Below are 23,580 nucleotides of genomic sequence, written 5' to 3'. Positions count from 1 at the left end.
AACTTAGGAGTTACATGTAGGCAATCGAAGGTGCAGGTGTGGGCTTTCGCTGGTAGTCTGCTCTGACATTCCCTCTCCTCACAGGCACATTTACTGTATTACATTTATGTTTCAAAATTCATCTTCTGATGAACCTCTTTTCCCCTCTGGCATTTCCAAATATGAAGGCTTTTTTCTTAATCTTAGATGTATGACCTGGAATTGTATACGTTACATATATTTTCTGCGAGTATAGTCCTCAAGGATACCACTGCTATGTCTGCATTAGCAAGTAGCACTGTGCAACAGGAGCAGATTCACCAAGTGAAACAGCTTGTGCTGAGGACTCCCATGCCCTAAGTCTTTGTGCTATGAAGTCAGAGGAGAACTGGCAGGAGGCCCAGACTGGCCCTGTGAAGCAAAGACCCATTATCAACTGGACTGCCTCTTCAAAGTTCACTTCAAGAGGGCAGTAAGTGCTCCAAATGAAAACACTAATGCGGACACAGTCCCACCTCCTGTTCAGTATTTTGATTCTTTTGTACATTGACAATATTTTCTGAATTCCTTGGTTCCAGGAAATTTCAGCAGGCCCCTTTATTGTGTGTAGGGGTATTGAATGAAAGTAAAGGTTGTTTCACAGTCATCTACTGAGAAAGTGTTTTCAGTTACCCTTGCCAGCCCTACTAATTTTTGTATTTCAGCCGCTTTCTATAGCTACTAGCTATATAGTCCTAACCCGTCTTCTCCCTTTTAACTAGAAATGCTATGTGTAACACAAAATCCACTGTTTTTCTCAATACCAAATAAATTAAGATCTGCCGCATTGCCCTTGTCTAGAAAATTTTGTCAAAGAAGGATGTCAAGTTTGTCAACTACTACCTTTAGCAAACCTGTGTTGCATTTTATCTTACTCTCTGCTTGTGTCACTGTTTTCTTTTCCTGCATTTCTCTTGTCAAAATTCTTTACTTTAGATTTCTTTCCTGAAGCTTTATGTACTATTAAGGTCAGATGATTCAGCAAGGGAAAGAGCTGCTCACTTCTTCCCCATGCTTTGAATACAGGTATGAAACCAGAGTTTCTAATGATGTCTCAGGCTCCCTGAATGTAAATACTTTTTAAACCCTTATGAAATAACTTGCTATTTCATGCCCTTGTTCTTTTCACGAAACTTGGGAAGACATTAGCTGGTGTTTTGACACAGATTCATCAAGCTCCTTTTTCTCCTACTTCAGATCTATGTAAGCTTACCCCTTTTGTTAGCTATCCTGCCTTTGACACCAGGTTTGGCAATATGACTTTTATTGAAAGCCAAAGTGTAGCTAATGAAAAATATCTAAATTATTTTCAGTTTCTGCTTCTCAGTCTTTACATAGCAGCAGCTTTTATTTTTTTTTTCTCCTTTTGATTTCATATGGACAAATAATCAGTTACTATTTATGTTCATTACTTTGCAAAGTCTGCTTGACTCAGGTCATTCTCACTTAATTCCTATTGTCAGTTACTCTCTGGTATAAATACCTTCTTTCACTTCTTGAAAGCTTTCTGTTTCATTTTAGTACTCTTTAAAACACTGTTACTAATCCTGTTGTGCTTGGAGTCCTTCTCAGTAATTCTTCTCTTGTGCAATATATAAATTCTACCTAATCTGTGTGCTTTGAGGGGATATCAAGTGGAGAAAGCTTAGGTAGACTGTCTGTAATTTCTTACCTGAAAAGGAAAGAACTGAAACACCTGAAAAGTCCAACTGGTTTTACTAACTGGTTCATCAACCTTCTCAGTCTTTTGAAACCAGAAGCCTTGGTTACAGATCAGTGAGGGAGGGGGGTTTACTTCTTCCATTCAATTTCAGTTTAATCAGCGTATTACCACTCAAGCCCCACTTACTTTCTGAAATGTTTTATAATTTATAACAGCAAAGTATAAATAGCATCACCTGCTGTTAGCTTTAGGGAATTTCTGGCTATCCAAGGGCTTCTGGAATTTTCTATAATTAGTCTAATTTCTAATTTAATCAGCACATTAATTTTATATCTTTTAAGGAAAACTAGTAGGTGCAACAGGTCCTCAGAAACAATTTCTTTTTTTTTTTTCCTAGTCAGATCCTGAGTGGTTTTGTGACCTGAAATGGCTCACTATTATTGCTGTCACTGGAGCAAATTTGCATAGATGCATCCACAGGCAATAGAAAAAGTTGTTCTGCCATTAAGAACAAATTATATTTAAAACTTTCCTGTGTTTTAGAGGCCTGAAAAATGGACCTAACAGGGAAAAAATGTGCAAAACTGTTGAAAAGCTGAAAACTATTTCAGTTGTGACCTGACAAGAAAACAAAAGTTAATTGGACTCCAATATTTGCATCAGTCTACCTAGAAACGTGGAAAAAAGATCTCTAAAAATGAAACAGATACATAATAAACTATATTTCATCAGATCTATAACAGTGTTTGAGACATATACATCACATAGTTGAGCAAGATAAATTGATGTGCTTTAAGCAGTGCATTTCAAGTAACTATTAAAAACCAGCTGACTTTCTTAAAGGAGCCTTGAGAGAATCCAAGACAGTGAAATGCAAAACCCATGTGCCTAAGACTCCTAACCATGTTCTAGATTCAGAGCTTTAGCACCCACGTTTCATTCTAACCTCAAAGCTGCACTAAGTGAAATAGAGCATCTGTTCAAGATCTGAGTGGTACAATCAGTGTTTTTTCTTGTTCTTGAATTGTTGAAAAGGGCATATTCCAAAACCTGATTGCAACCACAAGCTGACTACAAAGAAACTAGGAGGCAGTGGTTCAGTAAAATGCAAACAAGCTGAGCTTTATTGTTATTTATACTGTTATCTGTTTTTCCTTTTTTTTTCCTTTTTTTTTTTTTTTTCTGGTTGCATGAAGCCAGAGCAAGTTAAAAAAATATGGTGGGAAGTTATTGTGTTGGCAGTGGTAGACGTATTTTCTAAACCAAACAATTTAAAGGCCCATTAAACAAACATCTCTCATTCTTGACATAAGATCACAGTGCTGCTCTCTGCTTTTTAAAACCTGATTTACAACAGAAGGTGCAAGGTGGAATAAAAATGTGTGAGAAGCACCTGCTTAGTGCAGTTGTAAACATTCCCTCTGCCAAAGAGGTCTTTGTTTGTTTTTTTAATCTATAGGTAATGGGCAGGACCATGTTGTCTGCATGTTCTTTCAGTGGCATTATGCTATTCTGACCAGGATGTTAGAAATACAAGTTTGTTGCATTGTTTTCCTGTGATTACTGTATGAATAACTCTTGCTGCAGATTTGCACTCATCATTTCGCAGGTAATATTGGCAATGATCTTATTTATGACGCAGGAAACACTGTATTTGTGTGCATATATTCCATTTTATCTATTTATTGGTGACCCAACTGATTGCTGATGGCGCTATTGTAGCAGCTAAACAGTGGCAGGTGTTTACTTATGAGTCTGGAATACACTAATTTTAAGTCTTCCTGAATTTGTTCTTAACCACAGCAGTCTATTATTAACTCTCCTGCTTGCAGTCTTAGGTAAAAGGTATTAAGAATTGAAAAGTTTCACTGGTGGAGTACCAGTAGGGTAGTTACTTGAGGTCTGGGACCAGGACAGCTAGAGGGTATGAGACACTGGGGAGGGATTTGTAGGTACCTGTATCTTTACTTTTGCACCTTGACTGAGATTGCATACTCAGGGAGGCAGGGCATCCTCTGTGGTCTTGGTGACTCGACTGGAAAAAATTAAGCTCAGCACATCAGAAATCCAAGGCCATATTAAATAGCAGGCATATTTTAAGGGCATGCTCAGCTCCCTCACCAGCAGGTTATTCAGCTGTTTTTTCCAGACTCCTCTCTGGCCAAGGGAGGGCATGTTCACACTGCAGGTGAAGCCCAGATGATCCCCAGGTTTGAGGACTGAACTGCTTCCTGTTGACTTTGTTAAAACCAGATTTGAGTGCTCCTTTGCTCTGAGTTGTTCTGAAAATTGCTGTGCCCTCAGGAGTCAGCACAGTGAAGTGCCTATATGCAATGTAAATATACTTGAAAGGCTGGGTTTAGCCTTGCTCAGCCTGGGATAGCTTGGATCTTGGGTCATTACAGTTTATGAATTTCCCAATCCCCCACACTGCTGCTGTGGGAATCCCAGCCTCAGCAGTAGCCAGCTCCTGCTTCACGAGTTGTCAGATGATTGCTGAAGCACTAGAAAAATCACAAAGTCCCTGTAGAGTTTCACTTATTGTTAGCAGGTAGCTTAAAATTAGCCTGCCTACAACTATGCTGAACACAATGAAACATTAACACTATTAATTGCTTTTAAAAAAGATTGGGATGAGGGCTGGTAAGAATCACTGGGAGCTGTCATTAATCATTAAAAGAGAAATGCAGCACAACAGTGAAATTCCCCTCCACCCCACTATTGAAGTTGCATGGCTACCTTATGTAGCCATGCAACTTCAATAAATTTGGTGTGCTGTTATCCTGCTGCAGGAAGCCACCCCTATAACAGAGCCCTGGCAGGGGTGAGGAGGTTCCCACAAACTAATTAGTCTTTATCCATATTGGCTTTGCTACCCGGCATCTAAATGAATATGGAGATTTGTTGTGTTTCTTTGTGTTGGAAAGTGTCTGCAGAAGAAGGTCCTGATGAAGGTCACCAGTACATGTAGGGGGCATCCTCTGAGTTGATTTGGAGTCTGCAGTTAAGTCCCTGCCACAAGTTTTCTCCCTTTTTCTTTCTCACTTCATTTACTAGGGGTCTAACAGTTGTCAGTTGACTGGTGAGCAATGTAATTTTGCCATTTGCTACTTTAGGGGGTAATGCCTGTGGAGGAGTCCTGACCTGCTCATCATACCACTGGTCCTGCTCTCCACTCTGCATCTCTCCCCCTGCTCCTCCCAGTGTAGTGTTTCCCCTTTGCTTTTGCAGAGTGTTTCCCCTTTACTTTTGCAGCTACCATGGGTCTACAGTGCAAGCTGAACAAATTCACTGAGAAGTGAGGTTACTGTCCCATAGTATGCATTTGTAAATGCCGTCCAATAAGGAAGACTGGCTCTTCACTGATACTTGGGTACTAAAACCTGGTCTGCTTAATAATCAGAAACAGAATAGTTTTTTATCAACTTGCCTAACATTTAATCACAAGACAATATGGCACTTGACTTTTCCAGGAATTATTATTTTTTTTTTACCTACATTTTCATGCAAGCAAGGAATTTTCTCTTGCAATTCATGGGCTCTGTGTAGAAATAAATAAACACACTGACCTCCCCTTTTTCCTTTCATTCACAGAGCTGCTGGATCAGTAAATATAGGTGCACCCAAAAAGAACGTTGAAGGTTTATGTCAGAGACAGATCCTGTTTATCATGGTATAAATTCAACCATTAAAGCACAGTCCAAAGTGGATTGACTGCTAAAGATTAATTGGCCTGATTTTCCTTTCCCTATTTCCGCTTCCCTCAAGAATTTCAATAACAGTGCTCTCTTCATGATCACACACAAAATTTTAGACCAACACATATTTTGAATTGCTGCAGGCTTATAGCGTAAGTTATTTAGATAATTATATTTTCTCCCTCTTTGCCATTCCCTTTTTGCTTTTGGCTAGTCCAGTGCCTTTTCTAATGATACAACTTCAGCTCTTTTTCTTCTGTTTTAAATCAATAATAATTCAAGGAAAAGAACTTCTTCCCATCTCTCATTCTAAGATGTCTTGCTGTCAGGAGTTTATATCCAGTATTTATCTTCTGCGCACTTGTCTTAATGTGATCCCATTACTTACAGAAATAATCCAAGTAGTCATTTTCAATTTATTATTCACTCTACTAGAAATTCTGCAATCACCCTCATTCCAGTCCCCTAATATTAATGTTACTAAAGAGAATTTAAGTCCATACAAACAAAAGGATGTTGAATTTTGTTACTGGGCACGTAGTAAGGGAGACAGCAGAGGAAGAAATGACTGATAAGGTTGTTTATAAAGAATTGTCTGAGATTATTACTGACGAAAGAGAGAGTTAAGCAGTCAGATTTGTGTTGAAGTCTGTAATCCCCATTGCTTTATTTTGTTATTACTATTGTGGTTGTTGTTACTATTAGTAGTAGTAGTACCAGGAAGGGCAGGGGATTTTCTTGGTTTTGCTTTTTCCTCTAAATATGACTGTGCTGATGGACAAGGAAAAGAAGATAAGCTTGGATACCTTTGCCATTAATGCAAAGAGAAAATTGAAGGGATGGATGGTTTGGGTCTTTCTGTTAGGTTTTTGGTTTGTTTGTTTTATTTTTTTTGCCATGGAGCTTCTTTAGATTATAGCTCTACAGAGTTGCAGTGGTGGAGCTGAGTGGGTGGGGACTATGGGAACAGGATGAGCAGGAATAAGCAGTAGGGCTTGCTGTATGTTAGTCCAGACTAACTGGACTCTACGGGCACTCTATCCCTTATGAAGCCTTTCATCAATTTGTACATTTTGTATCCCCAGCCTCTTAAGCCAAACTGGTACTGATTTAAGTGATCAGACTATTTTTTCAGTGTACTACCACACCACTTTTCTGGAAAGGTGCACAGGAAAATGTGGTAATGACTGTGTATTCTAATCTCAGAGAAAAGGAAAACCTGAGGGGTACACTCAATTTTCTTTCATTTTGCAGCTTATTCTTCTCCATTCCACCAAGCACTTCTTCAATCTGAAGGCTAGAAATCCTTCCTCACTTCAAGGAGATCAAATCCTAAGGTGTGCAGGGCCACATACAAGAAGTAGGTTCCTCATGCTGCTGGATTTTGCTTCCTTTCTACCACCATGTCCTCGCAGACACTGAAAAACTAAGAACTAAGGTCACTCTTTCTGATGTCTTTAAGGCAGGGAAGGATACATGTTCTCTTCTTCAATCCAAATGCTAAAAAACAAAGTGGAAAGGCAGAGCAGGGTTCATTCATAGCTGCTGTGATTCAGTATTTTTCCTAAAGTATCTTTAATTTTTGAATTTGTTTTCAAGTGGCCTATTTTGCAGCTGTATTTTTCAGAGCCCCTTGGCCACACCCTGGATTTCAGTTCTTAATGTGGTGAAATCACCCAAAGGTCACCTCTCTAATGAGGCTTCATTGACTTTTGAACAACTGTGCTGCTCATAGGGACAACAGTGATGAATGTCTTGAAAAATGACTTCAAGTATACATTTCCCCCTGACTTAACAACCACTTCTGTCTCTTGAAAAGTTGTAACTGGTGTGTAATATTATAACATAATGTCAAGCCTTTATTTAAAGTGAGCAGTGTACATACAAGTGCTGTATGATGACTTTCAGACAGCCAGATACCTTTTTTGCTTTTTAGTACTAAAGTTGGTTCAAATTTCCTGAGCTATTAACAAGGGAAACAGAATGCTTGTATTTTTGTATCAGAGCATATGGTTGCTAGCTAGCCGTCTAATTTATCCGTCTGTCCTTGGTAGCTGACTAGAGGAGTGATTCTTATCATTGGGAATACATTTGATAAAAACCCACAATATTTGAAAACTTCACTTAAGTGCTCTTCCTCTGTACGGTGTTAGCAGAAGTGGTGCTGTTTACAGATGTTTAATGCTTGTCCATCTGAGCGTTAGTCCATGTTGGGTCACTGGATGTTCCAATGCAATTATTTAGCCATTGTTTTTAATGAAAAATTGGGGAAATAATGTAACCCCTCAAGAAGATGAAGTGTTAAGTGCTGAGCTTTGGTCTTTTTATATATTTTAATCCAATTAACGCATATAATAAGAACTGAACAGAGAACTAATTCACCTGTACAGATTTCACCCTTGATCCTATACCATAGCAAAAGATGACCCTCTTCTGTGCTAATGCATTCCGTATTCTGAGGTTTGCCTTGAGAACATAGTAATGAGTTCGTAGAGATTTAGGCACCACAGTGCTTCTGAAGTGCTTGCCCTTTTGCTGTCTTTCTGACAATCTCATTATAAATATCCTACATGTTAAGGGAAATAAATTGAATAATCTACAAAAGTACCTTTAATCACTAACATTTCATTAGAAGGTTCATAACAAAGATTGAGATATGAAAATTGAACAGAATACGAGTCTTTTTTTTTTTCACCTGTATGTCTGAATTTTGTCTGACTACAGGATCAGATCTTTGATTTCCTGCACACCAGACTCCAGCTGGATCTTGCTGGCAGGGATGTTTCTCATGATCTGATCTTATTTGAAGACCTGTGCTGTTTGGTTTTGTTTTTGAAAAGAAAAAAAAAATAAAAGAAGTGCAATACAATCTCCTCATAGTATATGCAGTTAGCAACTGACCCTGTGGTTATAGTAGTACCACAGCTATGTCTTATGCTGCCACCCCAAAGTCCCCCTGTTATGCTGACTGTCTAGATGCTTAGAGTCAATGTAGAACTGCTGCCATGTGTTCCTCCCCCCTCTGGGCATGGTTGGAAATCCACTGCAACAATTGGAGGACCTAAAGATTTCTGAGTCAGCTCTCTGTAGCCTAGCCTGATGAAACAGGGGGCTAGCACTCCTGCCAAACTGCAGCAGTTCCTTAATACTGCTGCTCCCTGCGGTGACTCAACAAACCATGAGATGAGGCTATTTCCCTTAACATGCAGTTACCAGGCCACATCATACTCCAAAACAAGTGACTGCTGAGCACACAACTGCCTATGTGAATTGATATCTGCATGTGGGAGGCCAGGGTTGTGTAATAGCCTTTCTCCTGCAGAGGTCCAGCAGATAGTCCAAGGCTGGGAACAAAAATTGATTTAAAAGATACATCCCACAGTAATCAATGTCTTTGATCTGTGTCTGTGCCTCAGTCTCTTCTATAGATAATATTCTCTTTCCTCATCCAGTTTCTATTTCCAACATGTAAAATGACTCAGCACTCAGCTTCCTGCTCATCCCCATATGATGGGTGATTGCTCCGATAACTGAGTCAATGCCAGAGAAGGTGCTTGACAAGTTAACTGTAGCCCTGTGATGATGAGCTAGGGCAGATGGTGGCTTACCTTTAGCCTGCAGCAAGAGGGAGGCTTTTCTGAATGTCTTCACTGCAGGTCTCTCTGTTCCAGACTCTCTTCCCTATTCCTCCTGTGGGATCTATCCAGTAAAGATAGATTCTGCATGGGTATCATGCATTCTTTACCAAAACATTTCTGGAGTGCCTTTTAGCCGAAGGACAGTATTTGCCTTTCTTGGTACTGCTTCAGTTTTGTTTCAATTTCTTTAGTTTAGTCTCATACCAAAATGTCTTAAGTTCAATACATACAAAGGTGTGATCCCCACATTCTCCTTCAGTGAGAGGATGAGGGCACAAGTCTGTTTGTGGGAATACCATCAGCTTTGCCTGACGTGTCCATGTGCTTTCACATGTTTCTGCTTCAATGGCAGGAGGACGCCTTAGAGTCAGGTAGAATGCAGGGTTGCTTTACAGAATACAGAAGGGCCAGTGGATTAAGGGTTTCTTGGCCACATTACTTTTGACAAAGGCTTTTTGATTGCAGTCAAGATCCTTACTAGGAAATTAGAGGATTTGAGAGAGAGATGTCTAATGCCTTCTGCATTCTAGTGTGCGGACCTCTAATTTAATTGACTAAAACCTGTATAGTATGGCTTTTCATTTCTTGTCCTCCTAAAATGTAAGAGGGTTTGAAGGAAGAAGGGTTGACTGATTGGTTTGTACTGCCCCTCAGATGGCTTTGAGAGGCACACACACAAAATAAGAGAGGATCTTTCTCTTGTTACAGACAAACCCAGGAGAGGGAGGGAAGGGCGGGGGGGGGGGGGGGGGGGCAGAGGGGAGTATTTTCTTTGTTTGAAAACTGTAGCAGATGTCTGTGGCAATAAAAAGGCAATTATACTCGTATTATCATGAGAATTTCCAGCAGGAAATCTTGACAAACTCGAAGTTTACTTAACTGAGATAAATACAGTAGATAAATAGCAAACTGAATTTAGTTTACTCTTGTACACAGGTGTACTACACATTTCCTCAAGCCATGATTCACAGCCATAACCTTTCCTAATCACAGGCACAGCAAGATATGTCAGGGGTAGGAATAGGCTCATGTTATAAAATACAGCTATAGACCCAAACTTTCTCCAAAGTTTTGGTATATTTGGAGCTGATAAACAAGCTTTGGCTTATTTCAGTATCCCTAAAGGGGAAGGACCAAAGGGCCCAATTCGTTTTTCAGGCTAGATGTTTTATGCTGCTCTGAGGATGCAAGTATTTGATTGAAAATATCTATAGAGTGTCTTCCACTGGCATAGAGCCCATGGCACAGCTAAGAATTTATTTCTTTCCCCTCTTACAGCAGCCTGGGAAGCAGCTACTCTCTAAGGCTGCTCTGATTTATACTGGGAGCAAGGTAGACCCTGGCAACACTTAGAATGTGGAAGGGCCATAGATAGCATGAGAGCAATAATATAAATAAGGGGTAATACTCTGGGAATTTGGAGAGTTCTTTTCAGGAAGAAAGGATGCCAAGCAGTACTTCAAGAAAAATTCTCTGTTCAATATTGTTTTCAGGCAGGCGAGCAAAAAATTTTGTAAAAGCCAGCTGTACTAGTCCTTTCACCTACAAAATCTCTAGATACCCGTCTATAGCACACCAGATTTGTTTCACAACTTTAGGTTTGTTGAATTAGTTCTTTTCACCTCAGTGAGACTGCATTTGTATATCAAAGGTAGACTTAGCTTGAAAAATCAAATTTGAAGAAACTCATCTAGGGTTCCCATTTTCTTTTTTATTGAACAGCAGCTCAGAAATGTGTATGCTGTTTACTGGTTATGCTGCTGTACTTGCTTACCCTCTGAATAATTGGAACCAGAAAAGCCAATTCACTTTAGGACCATTGCTGAATTATTGAATAATAGTTTTATTATTATGATCAACTACAGCAGAACTGTAGATGAACATCTAATCTTCTCGACTATCTTCTGATTCATCAAGTGGTATTCAAAAAGTGGAGACTTTTGATTAGATGGGGAAACCCCGACCATTTTATGGTAACTTAGAAGCTATAGCACTTTAATAAAATATGCAGACCACTGGAAGACCTGTTTTGTCAGCAGCTTAATCTTGTTTGAAATACCTCATGCTGTATTGCTTTAAAAGACTACAAATAGATTGACACCCTACCAGGAAGGATGGAACATTAAAACTGTCACTCAACATTTCTTCTCACTGTTCAGTATGTGTAAATGTATCTGCAGCTCTGTTCTTTAGGTCCTCAGATGCTGCCAAACCATGTGCAAGGATTTTAAGCCACCTCAATATTTGTGCTGTTCTCAAGGGAGATGTTTGGCTGTTGAAGTATAAATCAGAGCAATTTAAAGGCTATTATGTTTTCTGGCAACTGCTGTCAGCACTGTTTCTGTAATGTGGGGCAGCTAACCATGAAGATCTTCCTTCCATATACCATTTGCCTAGCTGAATGTCCTGTACCACCAACAAGGAGAAATATCAGAGGTGTCTTTATATCATGTTAGACTTCCCCTGCATGAGGAAAATCTCTAGATTGTCTTTTGAAGATGCCTTTTTCGAATACAGATAACAGTCCTGGAAGCAAACTTGAAGTCTGATCATCATCATCATGACCTGAGATGGGATCGGCTGAATATTGACTGTTGTTTGCCACATCCTAGCAAGAAGGAATGGTATATCCATACTTCTGTGAGATTGAATCACTCTGTTGAATGCCATTTTTCATATTTAGTTTAATTTCTTTGTTAGGTATCACACTCTTCTCAGATTGTGGCCATCTTTAAATTGCTGCGCTCAGTGGATCAAATAAACCTCCACTCAAGGTACTCCATCATAAGCAGAATTCATCCATGAAAGGCTGAAATAAAAAACAATTTTCAAATTGAGCTGTGAAAGTATTTAATGCATTCAGTCTTTCAGAGCTCTACACTGGAGTGTTCGTTATAGCACTTATGCTTGCCAACTCAGGGAAAAAGAGGTTACTTGTATAACTGCCATATGGAAAGAAACCTAGCGAACTATAGAGCAGTACAAGTAATTATATATACTATATATTTGTTATATGGTTTTTATTAAAATCTGTCAATAGACTGAAAAATGTGTGTTATGCTGTAACAATAAATATAGTTTATGAAATTTACATTTATTTATTGATGTTCTGTGTGTGATAACGAATGTATCATGTAACTCTTCATAAGCCCTTATTCACATAGAGCTGCAAAACCAGCAACAAAACCCAAATGGAACTTGTAAGTGTTGCTCCCTCTCAACTTGTATGTGCTTGCTCTTGTTTTTCTTGCTGTCATACGGACTGGGTAAAAAGTGTCAGTCTTGGTGCTTGTTGTCAAGGCCCACTTGCATGACTGAATCACGTATTCCACTCCTCTTATAGTGAAGAAGTTGTTGAACGCTTAATAAACTCTGTGGAAGGGAGGGAGAGCATTAATAAACTCTGTGGAAGGGAGGGAGAGCAGAGACACATAAGGTGTTGTTCACGCTTTCAAAAGGAATGAGCAAGAAGTGGGCACTAGGCAGAAAAACAAAAGTTGTGGCAAAGGTCATTCTTGTGCTACTGAAGCAGGAAAAGCAACAGGAAAGATCATGATAATTAGCAAAATTACAGTGAGTAATAGTAGGCTCTGTACCATGCTGAAAAAGACAAGCAAAACCCAACCAGACTAACTAAACCAACAACATTATTTAAACAAACGAACTAAACCTTTCTGCATCACCCACTGCTATGATCTGAGAAGGAATACTTCAATCCACTCTCCATACTCCAGTCAGTGTAATGTGAGATACAAATGGTACTTACTAACCAGGCACCTGAGAACTCTGATTCCCAAGGGATAATGGTGCATCCTGCAATTCTGATAGGGTGGTCTTTAGCAACAGGACTTTAGCTTTGTCCGCAGTTACGGTGCACATCGATCTGTGGGGGCTTCTGGTTTGTGTAGCAGAGGGGAAGGAATGGGAAAACTTTTGTGTGTGTACAGGTTTAATGCCCTACACAAGTAGAACAACCTTTGGACCAACTCTTTACCTACAGCACAGGTAGACATGAGATTTAAGCTGCTTCTCCTTTTTGTATTTCTGAGAGTCCCTTTTGGCTGCCCAAGTTTCCAATCTAACCCACGGCAACTTTAAAGCTGTTCTAGAGCACTTTGGTTGTCTCCAAGATGCTGCTGCTGTGCAGCGTGTGGAACAGCATGGTTCTGGCATCCCCACCCTGTGTTTGGGAAGAGGATGCTGCGGATTCAGCTTTACGAGCTAACTGCTGAGGCCTGAATTTGTGGTATTTGTACTCCACATAAACATGGCATAGACCAAAGTGTGACTCACAATTTATGTCTGAGTTTACCCACCATTACAACAAAGAAGTGTTTCCCCCCTGCTTTCCTAACTCTGGAGCCCAGTGGTGCTTAGAAGATGGGTGCACAGGTGTATTGCCTAAAGATCAAAACATGGCCCTATATTTTTCTTGGTGTGAGGCAAAACAGAAGGAAAGCCAGGAAAACTGTTGGGTAACAGATTGTAAAAGCATGTTTAATTTTGTTTGCAAGAGAAATAGTACTAGCTAAACCCCTGCAAGTTGTAATTTCTAGTACATTACCGCTAATTAGTAAATGTATTATAGCCTAATTTGATCTCTCAGAGAAGGCACCTTTCAAGAAAAGAGATACTTTCTGTGAGGTGATCAAGCAGGCAGGATGTTATTGTCAGGTTTTTTTTTCTTATTGCTGGCAAAGCACAGTGCTCTTTTACTGTGACTGGGCTTGTCCTCAGCTCTTTTCCTTTCAGAAAAAGTTGTTCTATGTTATTTTTTTATCTGCTGGTTCTCTGTTATTTTTTTATCTGCTGGTTCTCTTATTGTGCAAATAGCATATGCATAAGCCTGTTAATTCTGCTCTGTTGGAGGAGGTGATGGACGGTATACCAGGGAGAGGAGGAATTTTGAGCCATGCTGTAATTGCTCATTCCCAGTTTCATTGTGAAGTTCCATTTGTGAAGCTTCCCTCTCTTCTCTTCCATCCCTACTGAGGCTGTGCCTGGCTCTGTGCTTTCATCTCACTATTTGTGGGACTTTGCTGAATTAAGGCAACCAAGTCTGTGTTTGTTCCTGTATTGTTCCAATATTAGTTCATTCCTTACAACTGCCTCAGTGAAGTCACCATCTACCCAATGTGTACTTTTGTGTACCTTAATGTACACATGTACCTCAATGTATATCCCAATGTCATTCTTACCATACAATCCAATGTTGTTAATGTAGTTTCTTTGAGTGACTTCTCTACTTGAAAGTTTTCTAAGCCTCTTGCTTTACTGATCTGTGTTTGCAAATGACTGCTAAGCGAGAAAGACTGCCTTAATGATGTTTTGCTTTTGATCAGACAGCTGTTTAAGGCATTTCCAGAGACGCCATTTTTTTGTGCTGCCTTTTGGTGGAGACAAACCACTATCAATAAGTAATTTTTGTGTATTGATGTCATAGTTTAAGCCCAGCCAATAACTCAGAAGCGTGTTTTTTCCTTTTCTGCCTGAAGTGATTCTATCTGCACTTAAAATACACAAATGTATGTGTGTGTGGACACAAACAGCCCCAAGAAAAGCAAGAACCAAGAACTATATAGAAATTACTTGCTGTATATCTGTTTCACTAGAAGTAGATGATACAGGGTAACATTTTATCTGTGATTCAAATATTTTTTAATTCAGTGGGATTACTCACAAATGTGAGGTTGCTGAGGCATGGAAGCTTTTGTAGGTTTGGAGCTCGAGATTTGCTTTAGTTCAGTTTTTCCTTTGTAAAACACTTCTTTCTTTTAAAAAGAAAGTATGCAACAACCTGAAATATTAGAAAAAGTAGCATTATTGTTAGTCTTTTTGTGTTTATGGTTTTTAGCTGTATTGATTTATCTTGTAAAAGACTTCCTCTCATTTTAGACAGAACTGAAATCAAATCCCTCAGGCTTTACCTGAGAAGCTGGAGAAGCTTATTAGGATTTTTAACATTCCAAGTTGCCTTCTGAACAGATTGCACCAGCTAGTTGATGAAACTTGAGCTAATTATTCTAATGTTGACAAATGCACTAGCGCAAAGTCACATTTAAAATAATAGCAATAAAAAAATTCATCTCTTCAAGAAATGCTGGGTAGGTTCAGTGATTTGTGGGTGTAATGGAGATATTTTTGCAGATGTTTCTTTAGGAAGAAAAAAAAAGAGGGAAAAAACCCCACAACTAACCCAAACTACTTTTTATAAAGAACAAAATATGTCATGATTGATCATTTATGTTAATGAAAAATGCTTTTATACAATTGAAATAAATAAATCCAATAGTTGGTATGGTGAAAATCTTCTTTCACAAAGTTGTCTTGCTGTGTTAGGAGGTATTAAGAATTTCTACAGAGCTTTTTGGTCTGTAGCATCATATCCAGGAGAGTTGGGTCACCATCACTCAGGTGCAGTCACAAGCTCCGCAGGGCTCTCCTGTGTGTTAGTTGGTACTACATTGAGTTCCCTGAACTTCCATTACCAGAGACAGGTGAGCTTAGCTTATAGAATAAAGAGGAGCTGCTACCACTGTAATCCCCTCTGTGCTGCAGCAGCACACACACTATCACATCTATAGATTGGGTTAAATCCAATAACTATATTGGAATAACTATACTAAAATCTAGAGAGATCTGTAACTCCTGACATAAGGAAAAGTTCTGGCTTGTACTCATCAATTTTTTTTCTTTAATTTGTGTTTGACTACGTAGATGCAAACTCATGGATGGGGAAAAAAATAGTAAGTATATCATACTATATTACACTGGTTTTAAGGAAAAACTTTGCAAGAAAGAATGTGAATTTTTAATCGTTAATATGTGTGGAAGTAACTGAAATATGCTTAACCTTGCCCATATTTTACTTGTCAAAGAACAAACAAAAGTGCTTAACTAATTGCTAATATTGTCATTCAGTGTTCTTTTAGCTTAAACAAAAGCAGTGTGATGATGACATTAAGTCTTCCTGCCATTTAAGCTTACTGTGCCTCAGAGAGAAATGTGCCATCTTCTCTTTTTTTTCACTTTTATTATTTACTTAATAGTTTTGACCTTTCAGCCAATTGTCCTTATCCATCATTACAGTGCCTGATCAATCATTTCATGCCTTGTCATCTATAAAATACCATCAAGAGGGAAAACTTTTATGTTCTCTTTCCTTTTTGAGGTGTTTTTTTTGTCTTTTCTTTTGTTTTGTTTTTTATCAGAGTGTCTTCTGTTTGTTAGGAAGATGAAACAAGTACTTCAGGTTACACTGGTTTAATCAACTCCATGGACTTCATGAGTGCATGTTTAAAGGTTTAATCAACTCCATGGACTTAATGGATGAGTTTGTTGGAAGCTTATTGTTTTATTTGTTACTTTTGGTATCTGCTAATTGTCAGTACTTTAAAATGCTCCAAACAAGCCATGTTTCAAAACCCGCTTAGTAAGGTTCCATGCGATATAGCCCTAGAGGGCAGGAGGCCCAAGACTGTTGGTTGATGTTCAAGGATCACCTGCTACAAGCTCAGGAGTGTTGCATCCCAACTAGAAGGAAGTGCAGCAGGAGGGCCAGGAGACCTCCTTGGATGGATAAGGAGCTCCTGAGGAAAAGTCAAATGAAAAAAGAGGCTTATAAAAGATGGAAGCAAGGACAGGCGGCCTGGGAAGAGTACAGGGATGTTGTCTGGGAAGCTAGGGACCAGGTTAGGAAAGCCAGGGCCCAGTCAGAATTAAACTTCGCTAGGGATGTTAAGGATAACAGAAAGGGACTCTACAGGTACATAACAAATAAAAAACAGACTAGGGACAACGTAGGCTGCCTCAGGAAGCTCTCAGGTGAACTAGCTACACAGGATTTGGAGAAGGCTGAGGTTCTACATGACTTCTTTGACTAGGTCTTCACTTGCAAAAGCTCTGACCGCACCACGCAAGTCTTGGAAGGCAGACGCAGGGACTGTGAGAATGATGATCTTGGGCCCACTGTAGGAGACAATATGGTTTGAGACCACCTTAAGAAACTGAACATGCACAAGTCCATGGGTCCTGATGAAATCCATCAACGGGTCCTGAAGGAGCTGGCGAATGAAGTTGCTAAGCCACTGGCCATCATATTTGAAAAATCATGGCAATCAGGTAAAGTTCCCAACGACTGGAAAAAGGGAAATATAACCCCCATTTTCAAGAAGGGGAAAATGGATGACCCAGGGAATTACAGACCAGTCAGTCTCAACTCTGTGCCTGGCAAAATCTTGGAGCAGATTCTCCTGGAAGGCATGCTAAGGCACATGAAAAACAACAAGGTGCTTGGTGACAACCAGCATGGCTTCACTAAGGGGAAATCCTGCCTGACCACCTTGGTGGCCTTCTATGATGGGGCTACAGAGCTGATGGACAGGGGTAGAGCAGTTGATGTCATCTACAAGGACTTGTGTAAAGTGTTCAACACTGTCCCACACGACATCTTTGTCTCTTAATTGGAGAGACATCAATTTGATGGATTTACCACTCGGTGGATAAAGAACTGGCTGGATGGCCGCACACAAAGAGTTGTTGTCAATGGCTCAATGTCCAGCTGGAGACTAGTAACGAGTGGTGTCCCTGAGGGATTGGTGTTGGGACCGGTCTTGTGCAACATCTTTGTTGGTGCCATGGACAGTGGGATTGAGTGCGCCCTCAGCAAGTTTGCTGATGACACCAAGCTGTGTGGTTTGGTTGATACGCTGGAGGGAAGGAATGCCGTCCAGAGGGACCTTGACACGCTTGTGAGGTGGGCTGATGCCAACCTCATGAAGTTTAACCATGCCAAGTGCAAGGTCCTACACCTGGGTTGAAGCAATCCCAGGCACAGATACAGGCTGGGCAGAGAAGAGATTCAGAGCAGTCCTGCGGAGAAGGACTTAGGCGGGCTTTTCAATGAGCAAATGAACATAAGCCAGCTTCAGTGTGCGCTTGCAGCCCAGAAAGCCACCTGTATCCTGGGCTGCATCAAAAGGATCGTGACCAGCAGGTCGAGATGATCCTGCCCCTTTATTCTGCTCTTGTGAGCCCTCACCTGGAGTATTGTGTACAGTTCTGGTGTCCTCAACATAAGAAGGACATGGAACTGTTGGAATAAGTCCAGAGGAGGGCCACAAGGATGATCAGGGGACTGGAGTACCTCCCATATGAAGATAGGCTGAGAAAGTTGGGGCTGTTCAGTCTGGAGAAGAGAAGGCATGCTCATAGCAGCCTTCTAGTATCTGAAGGGGGCCTATAGGGATGCTAGGGCAGGACTCTTCATTAGGGACTGTAGTGACAGGACAAGGGGTAATGGGTTCAAACTTAAACAGGGGAAGTTTAGATTGGATATAAGGAGGAAATTCTTTCCTGTTAGGGTAGTGAGGCACTGGAATAGGTTGCCCAGGGAAGTTGTGAATGCTCCATCCCTGGCAGTGTTCAAAGCCAGGTTGGATGAAGCCTTGAGTGACATGGTTTAGCATGAAGTGTCCCTGCCCATGGCAGGGGGTTTGGAACTAGATGATCTTGAGGTCCTTTCCAATCCTAACTATTCTATGATTCTATTCTATGTTTGTATGTCACTAACTTTCTCCTGAATTTTTGAGCAATAAACAGAGGCAGAAGTGACCAGTGACTCTATATAGTTGTGCACAGATACACACATGTGTATGCGTATGCATGAACATGGTCTCTTTGCAGATGACCCTTCAGGTACGACAGCGCTTCAGGTTTCTGGAGATTGAAGTAACCTTCATTTCAACCAAGTCATGAAAAGGTAGAATTTTTCAGAAACCATTGTGTTGCAGGTGCCTGAATTGCATTTACAACCCCAAATATCACAGGGTATTTATAACAGGATATAAATATAACAGGACTTATCTGCTGCAGAAAGCCAGAATGGGGCAAGGATCATGAGGTAAGAATGCTGTAATACACTGTGACACTTCAAACATTTCAAAACATTTGAAATCAGTCTGCTGTTCTCAAAAAGGCTTCCCTGAATTAGGTATAGTCATATGTGAATATGTCTAATGTTTCTTTTTTCTAGAAAAATCCTGTAGGTTGCTCCCTGGAGAAGCACTCTGCTGTTTCCAGTGAGCAGTGTAGAAGAGGCTGCTGACTTATCATACTGTCCCTGGAGCACAGCACTACATTGCTTGTAATGAGGGTTAAGTGATTTAGGATCTGAAGTACTTTCCCAAACCATGCTATTTGCTTCTACTCTCTTCATTTTCATGATTGTAAACCAGACATAATAGCACTTCTTGACTTCCCATGAGGTATTCAGAAGATGAGTATGTGAAAGATTGAAAGCTGTAGATACTGCATGGTGACCCAGTAATGGGGTGCACCTGAAGTGTCTTTAGGTAAATAACTTCAGCATCCCTAACATCCACTTGTATCCCTAAACTGAAAAGTGTCAAATGTATGTTTAAAACTTCTCAAATGGGTTATAGGGTAGTGGATTTTTGCAGAGCAGGGAGTTTCTTTGTACTGTAATTTCAGGGAGGCAGAGTAGTCATGCAAATGATTTGGAGAGAATGAGAGAACTTGGGGGAATACACATCAGAGCGCAAGAAGGAAGGAAGCCAAGCTTGTAAAACTTCAGGCATGTATTATTTGTGTGATTATTTGGCATTCCTTCTTAACTGAAACAAGTTAGTCTCCCCAGTGCCTGTGAACACCAAGGACATCATTCATTATCTGAACCTTTAAAGTAAGTCGGTTTTATTTGGAATAATTGGAGTTGTTCTATCAACATTTTTTCTGTGATCCTAACACAGAGCATGAAAAGGATAATACAAAGAAAGGTGAAGATACAAACATGCTACTAAGGTTTGGGGCTTGTAAGGCAAGTTTTTGCACAGCTCTAGCTGTAATTCTTTAAAATATACATATGTCCCTTTGATGTTGTATCGAAGTAGAAGCTAGACATAATACTAGCAACTTAGCTGCTGTTCACTGCTGAAGCCAATGAGCAGTGGAGAAACAGGGCAGTGTGCTTTGAAGTGCTTAGTATTAGATGGGAAAATATGCACTTCAATGAGAATGTACCATGTGCAGGAGGCTGCCTTTGAGATGAGCTTTAAAGTCAAAAGAAGGGCAGGAGCCAGAAAGTTCACATTCAGGTTTGTATCTGAACCTTCTTGAAGCTTGTGGACATATTTATATCCTCCACCAGCAACACTGATAGAAAGGAGAAGAGTTTGAAGTTGAGGTCCAAAGCAAAACTTTTGTGGATGATGGATCTATGTCTGCAGTTCGCATCTGGTTTTGATCTCTAATACCTTGCTCTTCAATGGCTTTTCAGCAGTGCAGTTCAAAGGGCTCAGTCAAAAATGGAGGGGAAAACTGTATAATTAACTTTGTTTTGCAGAACAGAATCCAAGACAGAAAGCCATGTCCCAGGGAGGTGGTTTGTGCATGCAGCCCCCAGCCCTGCAGTGGGACAGGTAGATCTCCACCTCTCCTGTTCTAATCAGAAGGGCAGAGTATTGGTAAAGTCATTGTGTCTTACTGGGGTTAGTTCTCTTAAAGTGATTATACGGGTTATACAATGTATATTAAAAAGTCTAATGTATACTGAACACAGGAAAGAAATAGTCTAATAAACGCACAATGTTCATTGTTCACTGGTCAAAAGATCAAAACCATTTTTTAACTTCCTAATATTTGATAGCTCCTTCTCCAAGAAGAGTCACCCTTTATAGCTTTGTTCTAGCCTTTTATTAATGTTCCTGAACTCAAGTGTCTGATTCTATTATATTGTACTTCCTACTGTTGCTACTTACAGCACTGCGGCATGATACCAAATACAAACGTCTTTGACAAGGTGGGGCAACAAGCCTTTTGTGTAGTTTTCAAATGGTGTGTCACATCAGTTTGTGTATTGGAAGGTCTGAATAACTTGATGTTCCTTATGGGAGTGAGGTGCCCATAATTTTACAGTCTCTGTGTTATTAAATAGACCTTGCTCTAGAAAACACTTTCTCAATCTTCCTATCCTTCCCCTCCCAACGTCCAAGAACCATCAAGACCTTATAGCATTTGGCAGCTGGACATGGTCTTACTGACACATGCCTATTTTCATAGAACCCACATTTGGCAACCTTAAGAAAATGCACATGAGTATTTGGGAAGTTCATTTTTGGTGAAAACGGAGGCTCTCTCTGGCCCGGTGTTACACCCCTGGCAGTGGCCACAGATGACAAAGCACTTACTGATGTGTTTGAGGTTTTACATCTTTGTTTCAATAGCACCTGACTGATAATGACAAAAAGTTTAGAAGGGTTAAAAAAAAAAAAAAAACGAAAGAATAAAAAAAATACATAGAAAAGGAAACTTAAGTAATACACACATGCAATCCCCCCATGTCTAGTTCCAGTGAGCAGCTTGTTTTGTGGGGTGGGGCAAAAATAAAGGAAAAAGGAAAAAATAAAAAAACACCCTTTTTCTTCCTTCAGTCTTTTTAAGCTTAAACTGAGAAATTGTGAACAATCATCACCCAGACACTTTGTGATGTTTATTGCCTTCTTTCTGCTACCTCTTCCTTTATGAAGAATCCTATTAAATCTCTCCTTCAGCAGATGATGTGCAACATTTACTAGTTCTTATTTCCTTTCTGCCATGACTTTTATCAAATTTGATTATATCTTTGTTGAGAGAGAAGACTGGAACTACGCAGATGATTTGAGATGTGAATGCCCAGTGTCATGACAATGTTTTCTGGTTTGTTCACTGTTCCTCTCCTACTCATTCTTAACAATGCTTGTTTGATCACTAGTGAGCTCTGAGGTGACATATTTGCAGAACTAGCAAAAATATCTCCAAGATCTTGTTCCTAAATGGTAATAGCTAGCAGTCACTATGAGATGAGGAGATGGCTTATTTTTCACACTGTGCACAGAATTTAGTTTGCTACTTTATTATGTTTATATATTACTATTATGAAATTGTTTCACAAATCTTTACAACTGAAATTTGGTTTTGCTGTCTCTCAGTTCAGTACTGCCAGCAAGTCATTTTTGTGGTGAACACTCTTTGTTATCACCATTTGCCCCCACCTCCATTATCTCTTATGTGCCTTCTCCTCTCTCCACTGTATATAGTTGAACTCCAACCCAGAATGGCACAGGGAATAATGGAAAGGGAAAAGAGAGACTGTGGGGAGATCATGCTATCATCCTGCTGTACACTTAATCCTGTTTTGTAAGATGATAGTGCTCTGAAATAATGTATTTGCACAGGACCCCAGCTCGTCTTGGGCTTTCTCTCCCCTTAAAAACCTTGTATCTCCCCTTAGTCTAAAACCCTCAGTAATATGAGGTCTCCAGGAGTGACAGGATTTGGGAGTGATTTTTTTTTGTTGTCGTTGGTTGGTTCAATGGTTGTCTTTTGTTTGTTTGTTTGGGAATTTTTTTTAAAAAGCAGTTTCAAAATGGCTGCAGCTACCAAAAAAAGCTAACTTTCATTGAGATTTAATTTTAGTATAAGGCTATCGATGTAGACACACTGCAGAGATGAGTTCGAGTGGTAAAAGAAAGAATCTGCTTGTGCAGATAAATGAATTGGAGTGGGGAGGAGGGGAACTGTGACAAAGAAAGATTTGAATGGTGCAGCTGAGCTATGCCTGCTTGGCACACGGGAAGGAGATAAAAATAATTCCTTTCCCTAATAAGCAGTAACACAGTTCACTGTTACAAGCGGGAAAACTTTAACTCCTCCCAGTACAAACTGCTGTTTGATTTCCTCCTGGGTTTCAGGACCTTTTGTGATAGAATTAGCTTTCACAGACAACAACTGGTCCACCTCTTAGCTGTAATTTTAGACTTTCTGGCCTTTGATGCTTACCTCTGTTTTACATCAGGACCACCGATTCCTGCTCACTTAGTCTGTGAATAGTCATCAAGGAGTAAGGAGTTAATTTACATCTTAGCACAAGCGAAAGAGTGGGAATTTCTAAGGGGAGAATGGGAAACAATAATGATTTTCTGATCAGTTATTTCTTGTGCTTAGAAAGCAAAATGCACGTCTCTAGTCATGAAGGATTAGATGCTTTTACTTCTTAGGTTGTTCAGTTTTCATGCACCAGCAAACTACTATAATGCTTGTTTTTCAAAATGTATTTGTGTATTTATCTACTACAAGCATCTTTTTCTGGGAAGGAAAAAAGTAAAGAAAAAACAACAGGTCTTGAATTTGAAAGGGTTTCTTTTGGGACTAATTTACAATTCTACTTGTTAATCTGTTTAAGTAATGCACACAGATGGTGGAAGAACTATACAAAGATAATGGATAAAGTATGGGGGGGGCTGTTTTAAAAGAAAAGACAACCATAACATTTGTATCTAATCGATACATAAATTATAAGCCAGCTAAGCTTAGCCTTATGTCTCTAGCCAAGTGACTGAGCATAAGTGTATTTTTATATGGCTTTTTAATGTTAAGTGACAAGGAAAGGCAGCCACTTAAAAGTATTTGACATTCATAAGCATCCAAAAGACTTTCTGTCATCTTCTATTTATTCATTCGCTAGACTAGATGAAGCTATAGTGCTTTGTTTTTTTCCTTTCTTTCA

General features: G+C 39.8%; 1 long non-coding RNA gene across 1 annotated transcript in view; it reads left to right on the top strand.

The window, feature by feature from the left end:
- The window catches only part of LOC133218027 (uncharacterized), a 31,892-nt gene that overhangs the window by 7,923 nt on the left and 389 nt on the right, over nucleotides 1–23,580 (top strand). The window contains exon 3 of the long non-coding RNA XR_009727033.1: nucleotides 18,702–18,777. This is a non-coding gene — a long non-coding RNA (uncharacterized LOC133218027). The remainder of the gene's footprint in view (nucleotides 1–18,701; nucleotides 18,778–23,580) is intronic.

The sequence above is a fragment of the Neopsephotus bourkii genome, unplaced genomic scaffold (genome assembly GCF_033783945.1).
Source record: "Neopsephotus bourkii isolate Nb327-2 ecotype Australia unplaced genomic scaffold, CSIRO-AGI_Nbou_v1 NB_1183, whole genome shotgun sequence".
NCBI lineage: Eukaryota > Metazoa > Chordata > Aves > Psittaciformes > Psittacidae > Neopsephotus > Neopsephotus bourkii.
The sequence above is the reverse complement of the archived record's forward strand: the minus strand, read 5'-3'. Positions and strand labels throughout refer to the sequence as shown.